Source organism: Ailuropoda melanoleuca, chromosome 7 (genome assembly GCF_002007445.2).
Source record: "Ailuropoda melanoleuca isolate Jingjing chromosome 7, ASM200744v2, whole genome shotgun sequence".
Lineage (NCBI taxonomy): Eukaryota > Metazoa > Chordata > Mammalia > Carnivora > Ursidae > Ailuropoda > Ailuropoda melanoleuca.
Genome location: NC_048224.1, coordinates 67,304,720 through 67,328,419, shown reverse-complemented (window position 1 = coordinate 67,328,419; position 23,700 = coordinate 67,304,720). Strand labels below are relative to the sequence as shown.

The 23,700-nt window shown below is 36.2% G+C and overlaps 1 protein-coding gene across 2 annotated transcripts in view; it reads right to left on the bottom strand.

Annotated features, from left to right (window-relative positions):
- Positions 1–23,700, bottom strand: part of CDK8 (cyclin dependent kinase 8) — a 122,369-nt gene that overhangs the window by 79,494 nt on the left and 19,175 nt on the right. The window lies entirely within an intron of this gene.

Genomic DNA, 23,700 nt, shown 5'->3' with positions numbered 1-23,700 from the left:
CATGTAACATGTCAGCTGTTACACTTTTTGCAATTAAACACCTATAAAATTGTTCTTGAATAGACATCTGGAGAAAAGATCGATTGTGAGAAGACAGTTATCTGCTCATAATGAAAAGTGAATATATTTTTATGACTGCAAAGCGGGTATAGCACAGACCATTGAAATGACAAATTTTCTCATACTACACATCACTGCACTTGCATGACTAGCTTGGTGACTCTATGGATAACTTCTGTCTTCATTCCTACTATTATAAAAAGTATATACATGTACTTTATAAATCTGACATCAAAGAATGAGAATACCTGCATGAAGGCCATCTCTATAATTATAAATCTATTTTGAATCGAAGCAGTGATCTAGATATGAAATAGACCTATAAAGAGCTACAAACACATAAGCTATTTCATCCTAGTAACCCAATTTTCCAAAATATATTAGCCACAGCTTCAGAGTTAACTTGGATTCTAATGTTTGATTTCTTTAAGATGAATTAAAAGCAAAAGTATTTAAACTGATGTTTACAGAAACTTGGAAATGTTCTTTGGCTTGCATTTCCCCATTATATTTCTCAGAACAGATCTATACTGACAGTTACATGTAGAAAGTCTAAGTTAAAATTATTTCAGAAGATTTGTCTCCAAAATAAAATGTGAGATAAGGAAAAATAAATTGAAAAATATCTGGTGAATAAGAGATTAAAGTGATGGACACCTAAGGCCAATAACAAAATTTACACCTGTGAAAGCTCTCAGGGATATTTCCCTTCTCTTCAAATTCTGGACTACCAAAGAAAGCTGGTGAAGTGAAAGGATGCAAGAATCCAGAGGGATCTGCTTCCATGCCTGGAGATTCCAAACCACTGTCCCATCCCCACTTTCACCCTCAGCCCTGGTCCTCAGACCTTCACAACTTGCCAAATTCTGTGGTTCACCATTTGCCCAATCAAGAAATTATTTTATTTTTCCTCTTCATTTCACTTACCTAGTCAGTTATCAAATCCCTGCTCTCCAGACTTACTGCCACCCTTTGTCCATATCATTCCCCTCCTGAACTGCAGGAACTGCAGGAACAGATATCTAACTGTTCTTGACCCCTTAGTCACTCTAAGGAGCATTCCTGGCTCCCTTGCCAAATATTAGGTGATGTATTTGTATTATTAGTCAAAAACTAGTCACCTATTAGTATATGCAATATACTATACTCTCAATTTTGTTCCACTGGTCTATGTGTCTATTTTTATACCAGTACCATAATGTTTTACTGTGAGCTTGTAGTATAGACTGAAATCAGAAAGGGTGATGCCATTTTTGTCATTCTTTCTCACTGCATTGCTACTTGGGGTCTTTTGTGGTTCCATACACATTTCAGGATTGTCTTCTCTATTTCTGTGACAAATGTCACCGGAATTTTGATAGAGACTGTATTAAATCTGTAGATTGCCTGGGTAGTATGGATATTTTAACAGTATTAATTCTTCCACTTAACCAACATGGGGTATCTTCCCATTTACTTGTATCTTCTTTAATTTCTTTCATTGAAGTCTTAGAGTTTTCATTGTACAAATCTTCACATTAAATCTATCCCTAAGTATTTTATTGTTTTTGATGCTATTATAAATGAGATTGTTTTGGGACACCTGGGTGGCTCAGTCGGTTAAGCGCCTGCCTTCAGCTGAAGTCATGATTCCTGGGTCCTGGGATGGAGTCCCACATTGGGCTCCCTACTCAGTGGGGAACCTGCTTCTCCCTCTCTGCCTCTGCCCCTGACTCGTACTCTCTCAAATAAATAAATATCTTTTAAGAAATACATAAATGAGATTGTTTAGTTTATTTCTTTGTAGATGCTTTGTTGTTAGTGCATAGAAATGCAAAAGATTTCTTGGGGCATGTGGGTGGCACAATTGGTTAAGCTCCAACTCCTGGTTTTAGCTCAGGTCATGAGATCAAGCCCCACATCAGGCTCCCCGCTTGGCATGGAGTCTGTTTGAAATTCTCTTTCCTTCTGCCCTTCCTGCTCATGCTCTCTCTCTAAAATGAATAAATATTTTTAAAAATGCAAGTGATTTCTGTATGTTGGTTGCCTGCAACTTAATTGAATCCACCTATTCTAATAGTTTTTTGGCAGAGTCTTCAGAATATTCTACACATAAGATCATATCATCTGCAAACAGAAACAATTTTACTTCTTCCTTTTTGAATTGGATGCCTTTTATCTTTTCTTGCCTAACTGCTTTGGCTAGGACCCCTGGCAATATGTTGAATAGGAATGGTAAGAGTAGTTACCTACTCTACAAGTAACTCTTAAGAAATATGCCTACAAGCTCAGTCAGTTAAGCACCTGACTCTTGATTTTGGCTCAGGCCATGATCTCAGGGTCGTGACACAGAGTACCACATTGGGCTCTGCACTGGGTGTGGAGCCTACTTAAGAGACTTGCTCTCCCTCTGCCCCCACCCCTCACTCACTATAAGAAAGAAAGAAAAGAAAGAAAAGAAAGGAAAGAAAGGAAAGGAAGGAAAGGAAGGAAGGAAGGAAGGAAGGAAGGAAGGAAGGAAGGAAGGAGAAAGAAAGAAAGAAGACTATAAGAAAGGTGAAAGATAGGGTGGTACATGGAAGGGGATTCAGTGTCTAGAAAGTTTCCTTGTTGCTGAACTTGCTACTAAAGGCAGGGCAACATACTCAAGTATCCAGATATATCACACAGATAATTTACACAATAATAAGGACAACCAGTACTTATAAACATTTACAATGCACTAGGTACTGTTCTTATATATTAACAAATGTAATGCCAAGAACAGCTAATTAGCCCCATTTTACAGATGAGAAAACAGACACACCAAAAGTCTGGTAGTCGGCCAAAGTCAAACAGCTGGCTGGGATTCAAACCTTCCTGAGCAAGTACCTTCTATCAGAGAAACGTACAAAAATATGCATATGATATGGGAGCTCTGGTGAACTGAAGAGCACATGTACCCTAAAGAGGGTATTTATGACTCCAATAGATAAGCACTGTCCAATAGAGCATTCTGTGAGGTGGAAATGTTCTATGTTCTGACCAAGGTAGTGGCCGTCAGCCTTGTATGAGTACTGAGCATTGGAAATAAAGGTGGTATGACTGAGAAACTGAACTTTAAATTTTATTTCATTTAATTAATTTAAATTTAAACAGTCACATGTGACTAGTGGCTATTATATTGGAATAGCACAACTCCAGAAAATTCTTTATGAATGTTCTTTTTTAAGGATAATACAGATATATTTTTTAAAGATTTATTTTATTTTAGATAGAGAAGAGAGACAGAGCAAGCAAGCAGGGGGATGGGCAAAGACAGAGGGAGAGAAACCCTCAAGCAGACTTCCCATGGAGTGTGGAGTCTGATGCGGGGCTCATCCCAGGATCCTGAGATCATGAGGTGAGCTAAAATCAACGGCCGAGGCCTAACTGACTGTGCCACCCAGGCGCCCCCAGAAATAGATTTTAATGTGAAATATTCTAATTTTAAAATGCTAGTTCCCTTAAAAAAAAAAAAAAACAACAACAACCGGGTATCGAACAAACCAAATGATAAGTATAAGAATACCTATATAATTTTCACAAGTTACAATGGAATTTACAACAATAAAATGAATAAGGTATAACTACTTTTTTCAACGTGTGTCCCCAAAACAATGTTTACCACAAAGCCACAGAATGAAAAGAACCATTCAATACCATTTATACTAAGTTTAAACATATGCACAGCACTACTTAACATACATACAGTATTAAAAAAACATACATGTGGCACAGAAGGCATTCATAGAAATTGTAACACCAGTGTGTTGGTTACTTCTGGGGTAGGAGATGCAAATCTGATCAGAGAGGGTGTATTAGTTTCTTATGCTACTGCTAACAAATTGCCATAAACTTGGTTTAACAACACAAATTTATTAAGGTACACATCTGTAGGTTGCAAGTCCAACATGGGTCTTGGTGAACTAAAATCAAGGTGCCAGCAGGACTATATTCTCTTCTGGAAGTCCTAAGGAAGAATCAGTTTCTCTGCCTTTTCCACTTTAGAGAGGCAACCACATTTCTTTGCTCATAGACCTCTTCCACCTTCTCCAAAACAAGAAATACAGGTGAAGAAGTCCTTCTCATCATATCATTCTGACCTTGCTTCTGCTGTCTCATCTCTTTCTCTAACACTTGTATCTCCCTCTTCCACTTTTAGTACTAATGTGATTACCTTGGGCCCACCCAAATTATCCAGAACAATCTTCCTATTTTAAGGTCATCTGATTATAAACCGTAATTCCATCTGCAACTTTAATTTCCTTCTGCCATGTAACTTAACATATCCAAAGATTCCAGGGGTTAAGACATGGTTATCTTTGGGGGGGACCATTATTCTCCCTCCCACAGAAAGGTACACAAGGAGCTTTAATTTTGTAATGTTTTATTCCTTAAGTAGAAGATAAAGGTATTATGTTTTTTATTGTATGTCTTTATATGCCTCAAAAATACTTAAAATCTTTTGATGTGAAATTTTCTTGCAAGGTAAGTTTTTCAAACTTGCATAGAACCTTAAAATTTTAATGAGATCACTCAGGAGCAGTAAGGGGGAAAGGGAGATACTCTTTTTATTGCCTTTTACTTGTCTACAAGTAAAAAAAAGATTCCAATTATTCAAACAAACAAAAAATGGGAAATATAACTGGCATGTGACTCTAAGAAAAAGTATAATAAAATAAACTTATATGGTATAAGAAATATATAATTAACAAGCTATGATAGTCGAAGAGATATGTTTAGTCCTATAATGAGGCTATTAAGGAGCTGACTGATGCTTTGGATAACTTGAGGGCTTAGGAGATAAAACTTTAGGCAGTCCAAGGACCACTGAAACCAGGGAGAAAGAAGGAAAGGATGCAAGGAAATGCCCATGCACTTTGGTTAAGATCGTAAAAAGAAGTACTCTAAGAGTAATATGAACAAGAAGTATACTGACTCTCATTAGGACTACAGCTAGCTTCAAATATCAAAGCCTGAAAATAGATCAATATAGTCCTAGATTACTAGCTCCTTCAGGCACCACTGAAAGTGCTCATTGTTGGAAGATACCATCTCCTAGGTATAAGTTATTTCTAAAGAAAAATTTCAAATACAATGTCTAAACCTAATTAAAAATAAAATAACCAGGCATATGAGGAGATGAGACAACTAGCAGAAACCATAAACAACAGAAATAGACTCAGAAGGGCTCCAGATAGTCTCTGCAGTTTTTAACTGTGTATGCATACAATGCTTAAGATAACAAAAGACTGGGGGCCTCAGTGGGATAAGTGCTGGACTTTGGCTCAGGTCATAATCTCAGGGTTCTGCGATTCAGCCCTGCGTTGGGCTCCCTGCTCTGTGGAGTGTCTGCTTCTTCCTCTGCCTCTGCCCCTCCCCCCCATTCCTGTGTGCTCTCTCTCTCTCAAATAAATTTAAAAAATATTAAAAAAAAAAAAAGACTGGGAATTCTGAAAGAGTCTCAAAAGCCCAAGAACAGGACACAACAGATTTCTGAGGAGAAAACAAATTATAAAACTGAAAAAAATAACTGCATTTAACAACACAATGGATGGGTTTAAAAGGACAGGAAGTACAGCAGAAGGGATTTATGAACTGGAAGAGATATCATAGGAAAGTATTCAAAATGAAGACTGGAATGATAAAATAATGAAAACCATGAAGGACAGGATAAAAGACATAGATAATAGAGATGAGAAGGGTTAACATATATGTAACTGGATCCCATCATGAGAGGAGAAAGCGAGAAACAAAGAGAAAGGGCACACAAATATATTTAAAGAGACAACGGCTGAGCACTTTCTAAAACAAATGACAGAAATTATAGATTCAAGAAGCATTATGAATCATAGAGGCATAAGTAAAAAGGGTATTCTTCAGGTAGAACAAAAATGATCCAAAAAGGAAATCCAGTAATGCAGGAAGGAATAAGAAATGGTAATGGTTGTAGTAATTCTAAATGAATATTCACTATATACGATAATATCCTGTAGGGTATTAAATATACAGCATTAAAAGATACAACATGGTCACATTAAGTCAGAGATAGGAGGAGTAAATGGTTTTGAAACATTTTAATATTCCTTCATTATTTGGGGAAAGGGTAAATGCACCAATTACTATTACACACTGATGAGTCAAAAATGCATGTTTTAATCTCTAGTACAACCATTAAAGGAATAGCAAGAGTGTAGAACTTCTGAATTAATAAAGTGAGTCTTCTGATAAAGACACTTGTAGATACTATAATCAGAAAGGGCAATGGAAAAACAATAGTTCTGCCATTGCTAAGAAAGTGAAGGAAAAAAATAAAGTAGGTGATCAAGGAAGGTGATATAATGGAGAATATCCTATTTTATCCTTAAACTCACAAGGAGAAATTTCTCTGAATATTAAAGGGCAACCTTGCAAAATCTGCGTTAATACTGATGCTATACTAACCTTACGTTCTACCACTATTACAGAACCTCTCCCTTGGAGCTGACAAACCACTTCAGTGATGGCATCTTTAATAAGCCTCAGACATTCTCATGTACTACCCTCAACTTACTGGCAGGCCTTTAACAAAGGAACATTTTACCCCCTCCTTTGGTGATGTCACTCTAGGTAATTTAATAGGGAAAGATCTGCGCAAAAGGAATTACCGTATTTAGTGTTCTCCTAATGGCCCTTTCCTTGAAATCTTCATGTTTTCCTATTCAATAATCAGGTCACAGCTAATTTGAACATCGATTTACTGGTGTCCGTTTATTATTTAAATCAAACCCAAGTTCAACATCTTTAGGAAGTATGCCTTTTTGTAGAAAAACAAAAGTTTTGGCAGATTTATTGGGGCTGACCCATCAAGGCTCAACTGACCCATCCAAATGCCTACCCACATTTGGACATATTCTCTAAAAGCTGCAGCTACAAGAAGGGCTAAAAACAACAGTTGAAAACCTTATAGGGAAAGGACTCATTGTACTTCACACTTTATATTCCCATCTTCATGATTTAAAAGAAAAAATGCAATGGAAAAGAATATAGATTTATTCAGGATCTCAGGGCCATAAATAGAATATTCATCTCCCCTCTTACCTCACTTTCATACAGAACCAAACCAAAATAATATTTTATCTTCTCTACCTCCTGAAGCCACATATTTCACATTTAGAGATTTGTGTCTTTCTGTACTGCTTCTTTAGATCAAAATAGTCAATACTTGTTTGTCTCGGGAAAATCAATACATCTGGACAGTTATGCCCTTGGAGTTCCTTGGGGCACCCCCAATTTTTCAACAAGTCCTCAACCTGTACCTCAAGGATCTTAAATTTCCCTGGGTTTCTACCCTAGTCTAAAATGTGGATGATCTTTTGTTGTGTTTGAAAGATGAGGTAAGCCCTAAGGCTGATTACACTGCTTTGTTTCAGCTCAGAAAGGACATAATATTTCCAAAGAGAAGTTATAATATTAAAGTATGCTAACATGATTTATCCTAAGAAGATAAATCCTTTACTCTTTACAGATTACAAATTGTTCAAAACTTTCCAAGACAAATAACTAAGACACAATTACAAGGATTCCTAGATCTCACTGACCACTGCAGGCAATGGGTTCCAACTTTTCCACAATGGTACGATTATTAAATAATTTAACCAAGGCCTCCTTAATAACCAAAGCTCTTCCATGGAAACTTAAACACGAACAGATCTTTTGCAATATAAAATGAGCACCTCAGCCACTTCCTACTGAGTTAATTATCATAAATTTTTCTACCTATTCATCCATGAGAGATCTGAACAAGCCGCTGGTGTTCTGACTTAACTTCATGAGAATCATCAGCCATCAAGAGGTTACGGAAGTTTCTGCAAAAGACTATCCAGTTTATCTAAAAATAGCCACAGTAGTTAAAGGCTTCTGTCCACTTCATTTAAGGATCTTCTTCCAACCTCAAGGTCTTTCATACTGTACAATCTTTGTTGCTCACTGCAAAGACAGAACATGTCTCTGCAAGGAGGCTTAGCTCATATAAAATTCTATTACTTTATCCCTCACATATTTCCATTCATTGTAATACTTAAGGGGTCAGCAAAATATGGCCCACAGGCCAAATTCCACCCACAGGATGGCCTATGGGCTAAGAATGATTTTTATACTGTTAAATAATTATTAAACACAAGAAAAAAAGAATACATAACAGAGATTGTTATATGGCCCACAAAGTCCAAACACTTACTATCTGACCCTTCACAGGAAAAGTTTACTGATCTTTGCTACTCATCTCCTCTCTAAAAAGAGAAACTAGTCTCTGCTGGCAAACCATGCCCTAAATAGACTTATCAGAAACTCCTTAAAAAAACCCAGACTTAATCTTCATGGTTGATGGGTCATATCTTAAGAATAAAACAAGAAAACAGTTTGCTGGAACAGATCTCAACTCTGCCCTAGAATGTGACTCCTTTGCTAGAGGCAAGATATGCCCAGATGACAGAACTCAGAATGAATTCATCAGAGTCTGCCAGTTAGTGAACTGGTTAAGTTGGAGTTAAAAGGGTTAACACATGTAAGTTCAGAGAAGATCTGTTTTTGGGGTAGTCCATAATTTTGAAATGCTTTGGAAACGAGGGTTCTTGATTTCAGCATTAATGCTTCCTTTTTAAAAAGATAACCATCATAAAGATAGAAGCCCATTAAAAAAAAGAGATAACACAAAGATTAAAGAAAATGCCCTGGCTGATCATTATGGCAGATAGGTATCCCTTACTAAGATCTTAGCCCTCATGATAGGAAGAGTTCAAATCTTTAAAGAGGCTCAAAGAGGCTATTACACAATGCCAGCAATTGTCTCCATAGTTGGAAAAGGAAGGGTCTGGGGGAGAAATCTGGGTGATAGCCCAAGTTAGCTTCTGGTGCTCTCAGGATGCTTTCTTTATGGCATCAGAGGTCCTCAAAGGAAACCCAGAGATTTTACATAAAATTATATACTCTTGTAAGGACAAACTGGTTAGTGAACTCACTCAACAGGAAAACTTTACTAAAATTGCTGAGCACGTTGCAGTTTATTTCTCACCTCTCACCAGCATAATCCTTGGTTAAAACAGTAAAAGTGAAGCATGGACGAGAATCTAAACCTCAACGTCTCTTTGAATACCTCCAAATGGTATTCATACAAGGGTTCTGAATATGTCCTGGTCATCATTTGCTTATTCTTGGGATAGACATAAGCCCTTCCTTGTTGAAAATCTACATTTCAAATAGTAACAAAAACCTTATTTGATATGTGTTCCCAACCTCAGAAATTCTAACTTCTCTATTGACAGGTACCCATCTTGCTGAAGCTATTATTAAAGTTTCCAAAGCCCTCCACTTACTGAGAAACTTTACTGTCCAATCTTCAAGAAAGGTAGAAAGAACAAAGGGAATTCTGAAACTAGTATTAGCAAAGATCTTAGAGTCTCTCAAACTTCCACGACCTAAGATACTGCCACTGGCTTTAATGACAATGAAATCAGTTCCTTCTGGGGCTCAACCAGTCTCCAATTATGAGTTATTACAGACTTGCCCATACATTTAGAAATGTTACCTCTGATACTCTACACTATTTCTGTAAGCAGAAATAGCCAAATACTGTCTGCCAGGGAGTCATGCGATGTACCCAGTCTTAGCATTAATAGGTACAAGCAGCCTTTCCTCAACATCTTCCTAAACGACTCCTATCTAACTTAAAACCTGAAGACATGGTCTTTTGGAAAAGAGAGAAAAATAGTCTTTGACCCTGAGGGAAAGAACTATCTATTGTTTGCAATTAGTACGGCAGTGAAACTCCTTGGAATCATGTCTCTCAATTCAAGAGGCAAATCAGACTTGAATAGCTAGAAGACTGTTGCACCCAGAAACCTCAAACTGAGGATTCTTAGGAGTCTTCTAGAACTAGCCAAATCCCTCAACAGAGGGTTCAATCCTTCTAGAAGCAGGTCTTTAGAAGGAGAGGGCTTCGACCAAAGACCTTTAGACCAAGATCCGTAGAACCATACTAGTAACTGTCATGCTTTAATCTCTAGTATTCTGCTCTTTATTTTCTTAGTTATCTTCTTTCCTCTTTTGCTGTTAAGGTTACCTTTAACTATGTTAACCCTTAAGGAGTCTATTCTTAAAATTGGTTTTTCCATTTTTAGTCACTCCCTCTTATAAACCCAAAACCTGGCTAAAATTTACTCATGATTTGATGAAAGCATACAATCAAACTGACCATCTTAGTCCATTCCAGTTGCTATAACAAAAATACCATTACCCAGGGGGCCTGTTAAGCATCTGATTCTCGATTTCCGCTCAGGTTATGATCTCAGAGTCATGAGACTGAGCCCCACAGCCAACTCTGCTCTGGGCATGGAGCCTAGTTAAGATTCTCTCTCTCTCCCTCTGACCCTTCCCCTCCCTACCACTCCAAAACCCCAACCCCCCACTCCTGCCAGTGCACACGCTCTCTCTCTCTCAAAACCAAAACAAAACCAAAACAAAACCAAACAAAAAAACCTGAGGATTGCTGGAAGGGAGGGGGGTGGGGGATGGGGTTACTGGGTGATGGACATTAAGGAGGGCATGTGATGTAATGGGCACTGGGTGTTAATCTGCAACTCATGAATTACTGAATTCTACCTCTGAAACTACTAATACACTATATGTTAATTAACTGAACTTAAAAAAATAGCCTGGGTGGTTTATAAGCAACACAAATTTATTTCTCACAGTACTAGAAGCTGGGAAGTCCAAGATTAAGATGCTGGCAGATTCAGGGTCTGCTGGAGGCCTGCTTCCTGGTTCATAAACAGCTGTCTTCCAGCTATGTCCTCATGTGGCAGAAGACGTGAGCGAGCTCTCTGGGGTCTCTTTTATGAGGACACTAATCCCATTTATGAGGGCTTGCCCTCGTGTCCTAATCATCTTCCAAAGGACCCACTTCCAAATGCAAACACATTTGGGATTAGGTTTCAACATATGAATTTGGGAAGGACACAAACATTCAGTCTGTAGCACCAACTACTGGGTTTATACAGTTTCTTTTGGTATTCATGCAGCTTCACTTGGTGCCAGTTCCTTGCTAATGAATCAATTTGTGTTCTGGGTAAGGGTAAATGGACTCAACTTTTAAGTAACTTTTTAAATGGCAGGTTCCCCAACAGACCATCTATCATATCGTTCATAGTATAGGAGATTCCTATCTTCACCAAAACATTACTCAGGGATCTTTCATGGGAGCTAGCTTCTGTAACTTAACTTTCATAGGACTAGACCTTGGAAAAAGACAAGAAAATAGAGAGTATATATGTGGAAGCTCTCTTATTTTCACAGACCTCAGAGTGAAGACACATTACTTAAATTCAACTCCAAGTTCCTCTGCTTTAGAGCTACCTAATGATACTGACACTATAAATTTCATTACCTGATACTGGATCATTCTTGGTAAGTGACATCAAAATGTTACAGTACTCTTAGACAACTCCCACAGATCATCAGGTGTTTCCTAAAGACTAATATTAAATCTATGACATAAAAGTCTATTGGTTACAAACTACTACCTAGTTAGAGATTTTGTGATCTTGGTAAACTGATGCTTCCCATCAGGGCTCTCACCCAAAGCCCATTTCGGTCCATCAGCTTCCCCTTGTGGTAACAATCTGAGAATCTAATTCTGTAACTACTCAAAGGGATTCTGAATTACTTCCTTCTCACATCAAGCTTCTTCACTTCTAGCTTCAGAAGAAGCCCATTAAGTAATGAAGAATTCTACACACTAAGATTCAGAGCAAAAAAATGAGATAATGCAAATAAGACAAAAGAACTCTTTGTCCCACAGGCTTGTAAAACAAGATATGAAGGAGTTCAGAAAAGAGCTGCTTTAGATATAATATTAGTTTGGCTTAAGGGGACTGTGGTGTGCTTACAACCCGTCAGTTTTTTCTTGGATATTTACTATTATTATTTTTTAAAGATTTATTTATTTATTTTTGAGAGAGAAAAAGAGAGAGGGAGAGAATCTCAAGCAGATTCCCTGAGAAATGCAGAGCCCAACACAGGGACTTAATCTCATGACTCATGAGATCATGACCTGAGCTGAAATCACGAGTTGGGCACTCAATCAAGACTGAGCCACCCAGGAGCCCCTTGAATCTTTACTATTATTAAGGAGACTCGAAGAGCAAGGACAATAATCATGAAATTGGTAATTCTGCCAATAAACCCACATCTGGTTCCGTGGGCTCTTTGGATGAAGTGGGATCTATTTTCTTGACTTAATTTTGGCACTGCTGGCTCCTGCAGACTCTGAACATAATCCTTTTCTTACTATTTGTGTTGCAGTGCTTAAGTGTGACCTCCAGAGTATTAAATGCTGCTGTACAACCACTGTCCAGTCAAATGGCCCCTAAATGACCATGTAACAGGAGGAAACTATGATTCTTACAAAGGCTGAAGTGACCATCTTCCCCTTTCACACCCCCACCCCCAGCTTATTATTTCATCGCAAGATCTCATACAGTGAGAAAGATCTGGAGTGATCATATTTTCAGATGTTAATGGAGGGGGGGATGTTGAGAACCAAAACTGCCTAAAACCACACCCTGTCTACATTAAAATGGATTTACTATTTGACTCGATATGACTTTGTTACTCCAGGAACTCTTACCCAGGAAGATGAAGTTACAAATAACCTTGTTTGTTTCAGGAATATCCCCCAAGATACATTTACCCAAAAAAATTGAAAATAAAAATAAACCCCCTTCCCAGGACAATAAATCACTCAACTAAGTTTATCAAAGACTTGATTTGAAAATCCTGCTTATTGCCATTATCTTTGCCTTATCCCAACCACGATTTTGCAGTGAAAGATATGCATTAAACTAGACCCCAAAATCCTCATAAATACCTTCCCCTCTCTGAGACACTACTAAAATTCCATACAGAAGACTCCCTTACTACAGTAGCAATAAACTAGTCTTTGCTTTATTAATAAGATATTCTAGTCACCTTTTGGGGAAGCCCATGAGAAAAGATGTACAGAAACTGAAATCTAGGGGGTCCATAAAAAATGGCCTATTCCTTCCTGATCTTTTTTATAAGCAAGGATCTGCTTCCACAGGCAAATATTTTAATGTTTTAGTGCCTTATGCTTAAGTATAAATAGGTTGCTGAGAATCCCCATATTTAAGGAAAGTCTCTAATAAGGAGAAACTAAAATAACTGAGAGGAAACAGAGACAATACACAAAGAAGAGAGCATTAAAACATCTATACTATCACAACAAGATAAGTTATTGTATCCATAAAACATACACAAGTTCATATAAAAACAATATTCAGATGATAAAAATACATATGAAAGCAGAATAAAAAATTAACTAGAAAGTTTGAAAGATAAAATTGAAAAATAAAAGTTCAGAAAAAGATAACAAAGAAAATGCAAAGAGAAATTACCAAATAAATAGTAACATTTATATACAACAGAAAGGTGTTTTCTAACTGAAAGCCCCCTTTCCCACATCTCAATACTTAGCACAATAAATAAAACCCAGAAATGTATATATATAATCATGACAGTTAAAGAAAATAAAAGTTTAAAAAGAAGATCTTAAAAGCTTTCAGAAATAAAACAAGTTATATACAGGGATCAGGAGTCTGAATGGCATTGGAGTTTTCAACAACACTGAAGTTAGAAGACAGTATAACAATATATTCAAAATTCTGGGTTTTTCTTTTTCTTTGTTTTTCAACTTTCAGCCTAGAATTCCATATTCAGCCAAAGTATCACTCTTAGTTTCTTACCATATCCATTCTTCTCTTCCTTTTAGTATCAGAGTCTCGCCAGGTATAGCTGAGCACATTCTTATCCAACTAAATATACTAGATTTTTCTGCTTCCCTTGTTAACTACTAATAGGTATGACTATATGACAAACTTTTGGCCAATGAGATATGGCCAAAAGTAATGTGGGCAGCTTCCAGTTTATGCCTTTACAACAAATCTGCATGCCCCCCAGTTCATGTTCTCCTTCCCCTTTCTAGTAGATGGAGTAAGAATATAGGGTGATAAGCCATCTTTGAGCATACAGATAAAGATAAACCACAGAGCAGTTCTTAATGTGTACATGAATCACCCAGGAATCTTGTTAAAATAGAGATTCTGATTCAGTAGGTCTGGGCTGGGCCTGAGATTCTGCATTTTTAACAAGCTCCCATATGTTGCTGCGGCTGTTTCCAGTAATCATACTTACACTTCCAAGGCCCAAGAGTAGAGAATGACTTAACAAGATAGAAGGCACCTGGGTCCCTGAAAATTCCACTCTACCTTCACTCAACTTTTGACGAGCTCAGTAATGAAAGAGAAATAAACACCTTTATTGTTTAACCCATCAATATACCATTAAAGAACAAAACAAAACCAAAAACTGATGATGGTATACTTAATTGTCTAATAATATTTCTGCCAAAACATTACTGATTTATAACTTGTATTAAAATAAACATATGGAGGCATGCCTGGGTGGCTCAGGCGGCTAAGCGTCTGCCTTTGGCTCAGGTCATGATCCTAGGACCCTGAGATGGAGCCTGGCATCGCATCTGGCTCTCTGCTCAGTGGGGAGCCTGCTTCTTCTCCTTCTACCTGATGCTTTGCCTACTTGTTCTCGCTCTCTCTCCCTCTCTCTCTCGCTCTCTCTGTGTCAAATAAACACATAAAATCTTAAAATAAAATAAACATATGAAATCTTGTCCAAGGAATACTCTTGTAACACTTAAGATTAGACTATATCACAACTTAAATCTTCTAAAATAGGAAGTCTATTAATTAGTTTATATCCCCATGCCTAAATAGGAAATAATACAGCTTCAGTGCAGAAACTCTGGAATGTTACATCATTTGTTTGTCTACCACTCAGAAAGAACTAATACCTTGGCACGTTCATTTCCAGTCTGAATTTCTGTTTTTCCTTCTATATATGTGTTCATTTAAACACTTTCTATGATTTTTTTTTTATTTTCCAAAATTTCAACAAATATTACATCTGATATGAAAAAAACAGAAAAGAAGACAAAGCAAGAAAGGAGAGAGAGAGAGGCAAACCAGGAAACAGACTTAACTATAGAGAACAAACTGCAGATTACTAAAGGGGAGGTGGGCAGGGGGATGGGGATTGAGGAGGGCACTTGTGATGAGCACTGGGTGTTGTATATAAGTAATGAATCACTAAATTCTACACCTGAAACTAATATTATACTATATGGTAATTGGAATTTAAATAAAAATTTGAAAAAAAAATTAAAAATTAAAAAATTAAAAATTTCCACAAAGAAAAAAAAAGAACTGTTATTTTCTTTTAAAGCCCAAATACCAATATACTCAATGAATAAAAATATATTACAATACATATATCTTGATATAATTAGATATCAACTCATATGAGTGCTAACTAATCAGTGAAAAGAAGCCAAAAAAAAAAAAAGCAGGGGGTGGGGAGGATTTAAAGTAACCTTCAAGAAATCTCATCGGGACCGGGAGAGGAGAAAAGGTTTATATGGAGTGCATACGTTCAGCATTCACAATCCAATTATACTTTTAATATTCAGCATAAGGTCTTCCTCCACTACAAGTCAGATGAGCCTTCTCTTTGCTCCTGTTAACATCCAGAGGATACTACAATCACATTAATATCACTCTATTACAAATACTTATGTCTCCCAACCCCTACTTTTACCCTTGTTGAATTCTCAGAACTGAGCAGTTAAGTGCCTTATACAACAGACAATTTATAAATGCTTGATAAACCCATAATAAATGAAAGAAAAACAAGGAGTATTTCTGAAAACTGGGAACTAGCAAAATTTGCATAAATCAGATAATAGTTTTTAAAGCCTTTTTAATTAACACATTTTATTTTTTAATTTTTTAAAAGATTTTATTTATTTGAGAGAGACAGAGAGGGAGAGAAACAGCTGGGGAGGGGCAGAGGGAGAGGGAGAAGCAGACTCCCCACTGAGCAGGAAGCCAGATTGGGGGGGGGGGGGCTGGATCCCAGGACTGCAGGATGAGGACCTGATCCAAAAGGCAGATGCTTAACCAACTAAACCGCCTAGGCTCTCTTTAAATAACATATTTTAATACATGGTTATGCTAAAGTTATTTCTAGAAGAAAGGTCAAGGTAGAATTAGCATCATCCTGGGTCTGGTTTCCCTAATTTTGTTACATATGAGAAATCATGTTTAATAAAATATTTGCACTACAACTGGTATATACTAACATCAAAGCCTATAACACATGATTTTAATATCAATTATTTGTGAGTTCCAATCTAAATATAATACAGCACTCAAGAAAATCTAATAGATTTTACAATAGCATTGGTAGATTAGACTATGGTAGGATGATCTTAGAAACAAAACCAAGAAGAATTAGAAGAACTTTTGAAAAATCATTAAAATTAGGAAGCAAATTTAAAGATTGCTGGAATCAATGTCCACATACAAAAACCAATTGTATTCCTACATGCCAGCAACAAATAGAAAATAAAATTAATAAATACAATTTACAATAGGATAAAAAAAAAGTCCAATGCCTAGGTATAAATCTAACAAAAGATGTGTAAGAAATCACAGTGACATATCATCTTACATCAGTCACAATGGCTAGTATCAAAAAGACAAGAAATAACAAGTGTTGGTAAGAATGTACAGAAAAGGCAACTCTCATGCACTGTATATGTATACACAGTGGAATATTACTCAGCCACCCAAATGCTGAGATCTTCTTTTGCAACAACAGGGATGAACCTAGAGGGTATTACGCTAATTGAACTATGTCAGAGAGAGAGAAAGGCAAATACCACATGACTTCATTTATATGTGGAATCTAAAAAACAAGATGTGAACAAATAAAGTGGAAACACAGAACAAATAAAGTGGAAACACAGAACAAATTGGTGGTTGCCAGAGGGGAGGTGGGTGGAGGGATGGGCAAAATAAAGGGGATTAAGAGGTAAAATAGTCACAGAGCTGAAAAGTACAGCATAAGGAATATAGTCAGTAATATTGTAATAACATGATGACAGGCACTGACTACACTTACCATGATAAGCACTGAGTAAGGTACAGAATTGTCAAATCAATATGTTGTACACTTAAAAATAACAGTGTACATCAATTATATTTCAATAAAAAAATTTTAATTAAATTAAATTTAAAAAATTTTTAAAAGATGTATAAGAATGTCTCTGAAAACTATGAAAAACAGAGAAATTAAAGACCTACATAAATGGAGGGTACACTATGTTCATGGATTGGAAGGTTCAGTGTCATAAAAATGTTAATTTTCCCCCAAACTGATGTATAGATTCAAAGCAATCACAATTAAAACCCCAGTAGGGTTTGTGGTGTGTGTGCATGCTTGGTAGAAATTGATAAGCTAATTCTAAAATGTGTAAAGAAATAAAAAGGAGCTTGAATAGCCAAGATCATCTTATAACACAAATTGGAAGACTTATCTGATTTATTACACTTATTATAAAGACTTACTATAAAGTTTCAGTAATTATGACTGTGTAAAATAAATCGTGTTCCTATCTAACACACAAAAATCAACCTTGAATGAACTATAAATCTAAATGCTAAAAAAAGCAACCTTGTGGTAGGCAACAATTTCTTAAACAGGACAAAAAGTGTTGCTCACCAAAAAATTAATTAATTAATTAAACTGTGTTAAAATTATTTTCTTTTCATCAAAAAACACTGTTATGAAGGTAAAAATGCAAGTCACAGAATGACAGAAACCTTCTGTAATACATGTATATTCGACAAAGCACAGAATTCCTACAAATCAATAAAGATACACAATCCAGTAGAAAAGGAGTACAAAGATCTGAACAATATCTCACAAAAGAAGATATTTAAATAGCCATCAATCATACGAAAGAATACTCACTTTCACTAGTTATCAGTGAAAGAAAACTAAAATCACATTGAGGAATCATTATAGACCACCAGTGCCTTAACGACTTAATTTATAGAGAGCTAACACCAAGTTCCCAGGGGAGTCACTTTGAGCTACTTACTATCATACATAGACCATGGGACCTGTAGAGTTGCCAGTGCCTCCAACTCACTATTCCATATCCTTCTCTATCAATTCAGTCGTCTTGAGAGGCTCTGAATGAAGAGCCTCCAATGAAGGCTCCAAGGAGGAATAGGTGAAATGTTCACAGTTATGGAGTCATTCAAGATTACTATTAGCGCTATTTTTGTTACAGATTTAAATGAATAAGGCCTAAACCACCATTTATAAAAATCAACCCTAAATAATCTCATTGAAAGATTTACATTTAACTAATAAATCGTCACACAGGATTTATAATGGTCATTAAAAATCATGCTTTCAAAAAATTTATTATTTGAAAATTTTTAAACCTAATGAAAAACTGAAGGGACAGTTTAGTAAACACCTATAGATTTAAGTTAAACATTTTGGGCAAGAATAATTCAAAGATGATTTTTTTAACCTTCTAGTTGCATCACAACAGATAGTGATGGGCTTTCTCACTATTTGTGATGCTAAGATTGATCATTTTGTTAAGCTGGTGACTGCCAGATCTCTCCATATGTAAAGGTATATTGTCTTCTTTGCAATTAGTAAATTATTCATGAGATGATACTTGGAGGTGAAAGGAATATTCTATATTCTAACAAATTTTCACCAAATGACTTTAGAATCACTAGAAGGCAAACAAAATTTGAGGCCTAAATAATTAAATAAGACAAACAATGTTAGACAATTCAATAAGACTGTCCCACACAGCTTCCTGTTTTTCCAAGAGTTACTCCATCTCTCCATTAATGGCACCCCCACGAACTCAATTATTCAAGCCAGAAACCTCAGAATAATTCTCAACCCTCCCTTTCCCTCACCACTAGTTGGAGAAGGAAATAGGGTAGTTGGAGGAATGGAGCACTATTACCTTTCAGTTCATGCTCTTCCATGTATTATGTATATACTGTTTATACTTCTTTCTATGACCACGTCATTATTTAAAATTTTTTTTAAATATTGTTTAAAAAATGTAAAATGTAGTGCACCTGGGTGGCACAGTTAAGCATCTGACTCTTCACTTCGGCTCAGGCTGTGATCTCAGGGTCCTGAGCCTGCACCCCATGTTGGGCTCCACACTCACCATGGAGTCTGCTTAAAAGTCTGTCTCTTCTTCTTCCCTCTGCCCTACAGAGCGCACCTGAGTGCCCTCTACTATGCACTCAGGTGCGCGCTCTCTCTCTCTCTCTCTCTCTCTCTAATCAATCAATCATTTTAAAAAAATGTATGCGTGATGCTCATCAACTTTGAAAGGCAAACCAGCCATCTCCAGGTTTCAGCGTAGCTTACTGTACTTTTTCTAGATCTAGCCCATTCGGTCCGATGTTCTCTAACTGAAAATGGTTCCTCATACTTTATTATAAAATCTCAGAGCTGGTAGGACCATACAAGTTATCTAGTCCAAACATCCAACCAATACTTGAGTTTCCTATATAATAACTCCATCAACTTGTCATTTAGGATATGCTGAAACCCTGTGTATAAAGAAAGAAGTCTCTGGATCCTATCTCATGTTTGGACAACTCTGTTACAAAATTACTCCTTATATGACGGTGCCAAAGTATGTATTATTTAGTTTCAGTTATCAGTCACAGTTCCATATCTTGGGTCACAAAGAAGTTTTGTTAGTCTTCCACATATTTAAAGTAGCACCCATATGGGAAGGTATGCTTATACCCCTTGATCATTAGAAGACTGAGGACAAAACCTCAAGTTCCATTTAGTAACTAATTATAGATCTATCATTCATAAATACACCTAAACTTTTCTAGAAATTCATTATGTTTTTGGCAGCAAAATAAAGTATTACGGAGCTTCTATCCAATTGTCCTATTTCAAGACTGGAAAAGGAAGAAACATGAACTCGTAAGCCTGAGATTTAGAAATGAGGTCATATTCAACTTACTTAAGAGTCACAGTTTTCTATACTTTAAATCCATCCCTTTAAATAAGCTGAAAGATCCAAACCCTCTTAGTTTATATAATACCCTTCACCCAATCATTCTACTTGCCTTTCTCCAAACCTGTTCTAGTTTGCCTTCCTACAAAGCGATAACACTTGCAAAAAGTAAAAAGGTACTATGATTTTATACAATAGTAGGATTACAGTTTTTGCTTTAATACATGGTCTAAGTGATAACAGTGAATACCTGCTTCATCTGCCCAACTCCCATCTCCACACATGTGTTTTCTAGAGATACTCTTCCCCTACAATTTTCTGGAACCCATTCAAATGCTTATAATAAGAACAAACATATCTATACACCCAGATCCTATTCAATAGGCACAGTTTACTGAGCCAAGCTTGAACACCTGCACTGAGCCAGTGCAACAACAGTGTGTCTCAATATATGAAATGGGTCATCTGGCCATTTGCAATCAATGGGTATTTACAGTACTTATTTACTCTATACTAGCAAATAGGCAAGCCTCTTATAGCATGAGTTTTTTATAACATAATGCGGCTGTAACACTACCAATTAATGAGGGGAAAAAATCAGTACATGAAGGCGTCGTTATTGCAATGCAAAATGGAATCAGCATAGAGTAAGTGGGAAAAATAACAGCTGCATGCAAACAATAGGCATGCATAGATGCACTGTTTGAGTGTATGGGCCTTCTTCTATAATAGAATTGTTCTGTTTACCCAAACATTATTTTATTCTTTAGTTTACCACTGCCAGAAGTAAACAAAAGAACGCATGGTCAAGAACAAAGGTCATAGGGGTATCCAAGAACCTTCTAAGTGAGTGGACTAAATGGTAAAGAAGTAAAGACATGGCTTGTTTCTATTAAGTTTAGTCAGTAGATGTAGTACTTTTAGAGTACAGCTATAAAATACACACAAATACACACACACACACACACATCATAGAAAGTCAACAGAAACCCTGCAGCCCCGTCTCCTCAATGAAACAGCTGTTTTTGTAAGAGATTTTTTATAATAAAACATTTCTCAGGAACACAACCATGACATTATAGCAGAAGCACTATAAGTTACTATCTACAAACAGACATTTAGGAAAATCATCTACTAATAAACATCTCAAATTCTTCTTGACAAACATGAATTACCATAATTGGGCACTGGAGAAATAGAGAATCACGAATGACTGAACAAGTGAGATTGGTTTAATAAATATATTAAAGTCCATGAAACTTACATGGCCTTACAAGAGCTTGAGAACTTCATTTACATGCTTTATCCTACCGTATTATACAAAAGATCTCTGTGGGATGAATTCATTTTACAGATGAGAAATCTGAAGTGCACCAACAGATTAAATCGCTCAAGCTCATAAAGCTAGTATATTGCATATAAGATACCAATCTCATATCTAAAAATGTTATGAGAATAAAAATTAATAAAAGGTCTTACCTAGCAGAGAAAAACTAGTAACATTACCATTTAAAATCAAAAGTAAGACAAAAATACCCCACCCCCAACACTGCCATTATTAAAAAGTTAATAGCCAATGCAATAGCATCAGATTTTCTAAAGTTGAAGTACTAGAAAAAATTAATAAAACTAAAAATGTAAGAGGAAAGAGTCACAAATGCAATAAGAATTTTTAACCAGACAGAAACAGAAAGTTTATGGCTCTTTTAGTACCATGGTAGGTTAATGGGGATTCACTGAACTACCTTTACTTTGGGTATGTTTTTAAAATTCCATAACAAATAGTTAATGAAAAATTGTTAGTATATCACAAATATTACATGAGACAAGTGACAAAGCTACACATAAGACTATTAAAATCAATAAAATACCTAGTAATAAACAATATGTAAGATCTATATGAATAAGACTACAAGGCTTATCAAGATTCTAAGATAAAATCTGAACAAATAAAAAAAACATAACCATACTGTTCAATATGGGAAATAATCAACACACTTAACACAATTTAAATCCAAGTCAAAAATATTTTTTAGTACTTGAATTGTTGATTTTATATTTTAAATTTATTTATTCAGAGAGACAGTGTATGCATGTGCAAGCCTGAGGGGGAGGGGCAGAGGGAGGGAGAGAATCTCAAGGAGAATCTCCCCACTGAGCACGGAGCCCTATATAGGCCTCATGGGGCTTGATCTCATGACCCTGAGATTAACCTGAGCCGAAACCAGGAGTTGGATGCTTAACCAACTGAGCCACCCAGGAGCCTCTTGAATTGTTGATTTTAAAGTTTACTTGGAATAAATGGACAAAAACAACTATAATTTTTAAAAGGAGTAATGAAAAGGTATCTTACCAGCTATTATAATCTATGACTTAAAATAGAGGAGTGACACAAGAATAGATCAATGAAGTAGCAGAGAAACACAAGTATGCATGGGAACCTAGGGGAATGATAAAGGTGGCATTTCAAATCAATTGTGAAAGAATCATTCAACAGTATTAAAAGGACTAGAAAATTTACAGTTAGAACCCTACACAACATGTTATAACATAAACTTAAGATTAAATACAAATTTAACTGCGAAAAATTTTTAAGACCCTAAAAGTGTTAGAAAATGTGGGAAAAAATATATATAATGGAGAAAAGTCAGAAGCAATAAGACAATGATAAATTTTATTACACATTACAAATGTAAAAATAGACAAAAAAATTAGACATATTTGCAATATGAATAAAAAGACTTGATATCCCATTAAACAAAACACTTTATAAAAAAATTTTTAAAGAAGAATATTATAGGAAAACAGGCAAAATATGGGCAATTCACAAGACACTAAATAATGAATAAAAAAGCTGTAAATTTAAATATTAATGAAACAAATATAAATAAAACCATGATTCCATAGGTTTCCTATCAAATTTGCAAAGATTAAAAGAAAATTATTTTCTAAATTAAACAATAAAGATACTGATCAAGGGCGCCTGGGTGGCCCAGCAGTTGAGCATTCGGCCTGGGTCATGATCCCAGGTTCCTGGAATGGAGCCCGAATCAGGCTCCCCGCTCAGTGGGGAGCCTACTTCTCCCTTTCCCTCTGCCCCTGGCCCTGCTTGTGCTCTCTTACTCTAGCTCTGTGCTCTCTCTCTCTCTCAAATAAATAAATAAAATCTTTTTTTTTTAAAGATTTTATTTATTTATTTGACAGAGATAGAGACAGCCAGCAAGAGAGGGAACACAAGCAGGGGGAGTGGGAGAGGAAGAAGCAGGCTCATAGCGGAGGAGCCTGATGTGGGGCTTGATCCCACAACGCCGGGATCACGCCCTGAGCCAAAGGCAGACGCCTAACCGCTGTGCCACCCAGGCACCCCTAAATAAGTAAAATCTTAAAAAAAAAACACCAAATACTGATCAAGAAAGTGGCAAACATTACTCCTGTTCATTATGTATGAAATTACAAATAAACTCAAACTTTCTTGGAGAAAATCTGGCCTTATATATCAAAAACCTAAAAACTGATCCAGCAAAGCCGCTTCTAGAAATTTCTCCTACAGATAAAATCAGGGATGTCTACAAAGATGTAGCAACAAAATTTCAATTGCAAAGAAAAACTGGGATGTAAAAATTAAATGTTAAAAA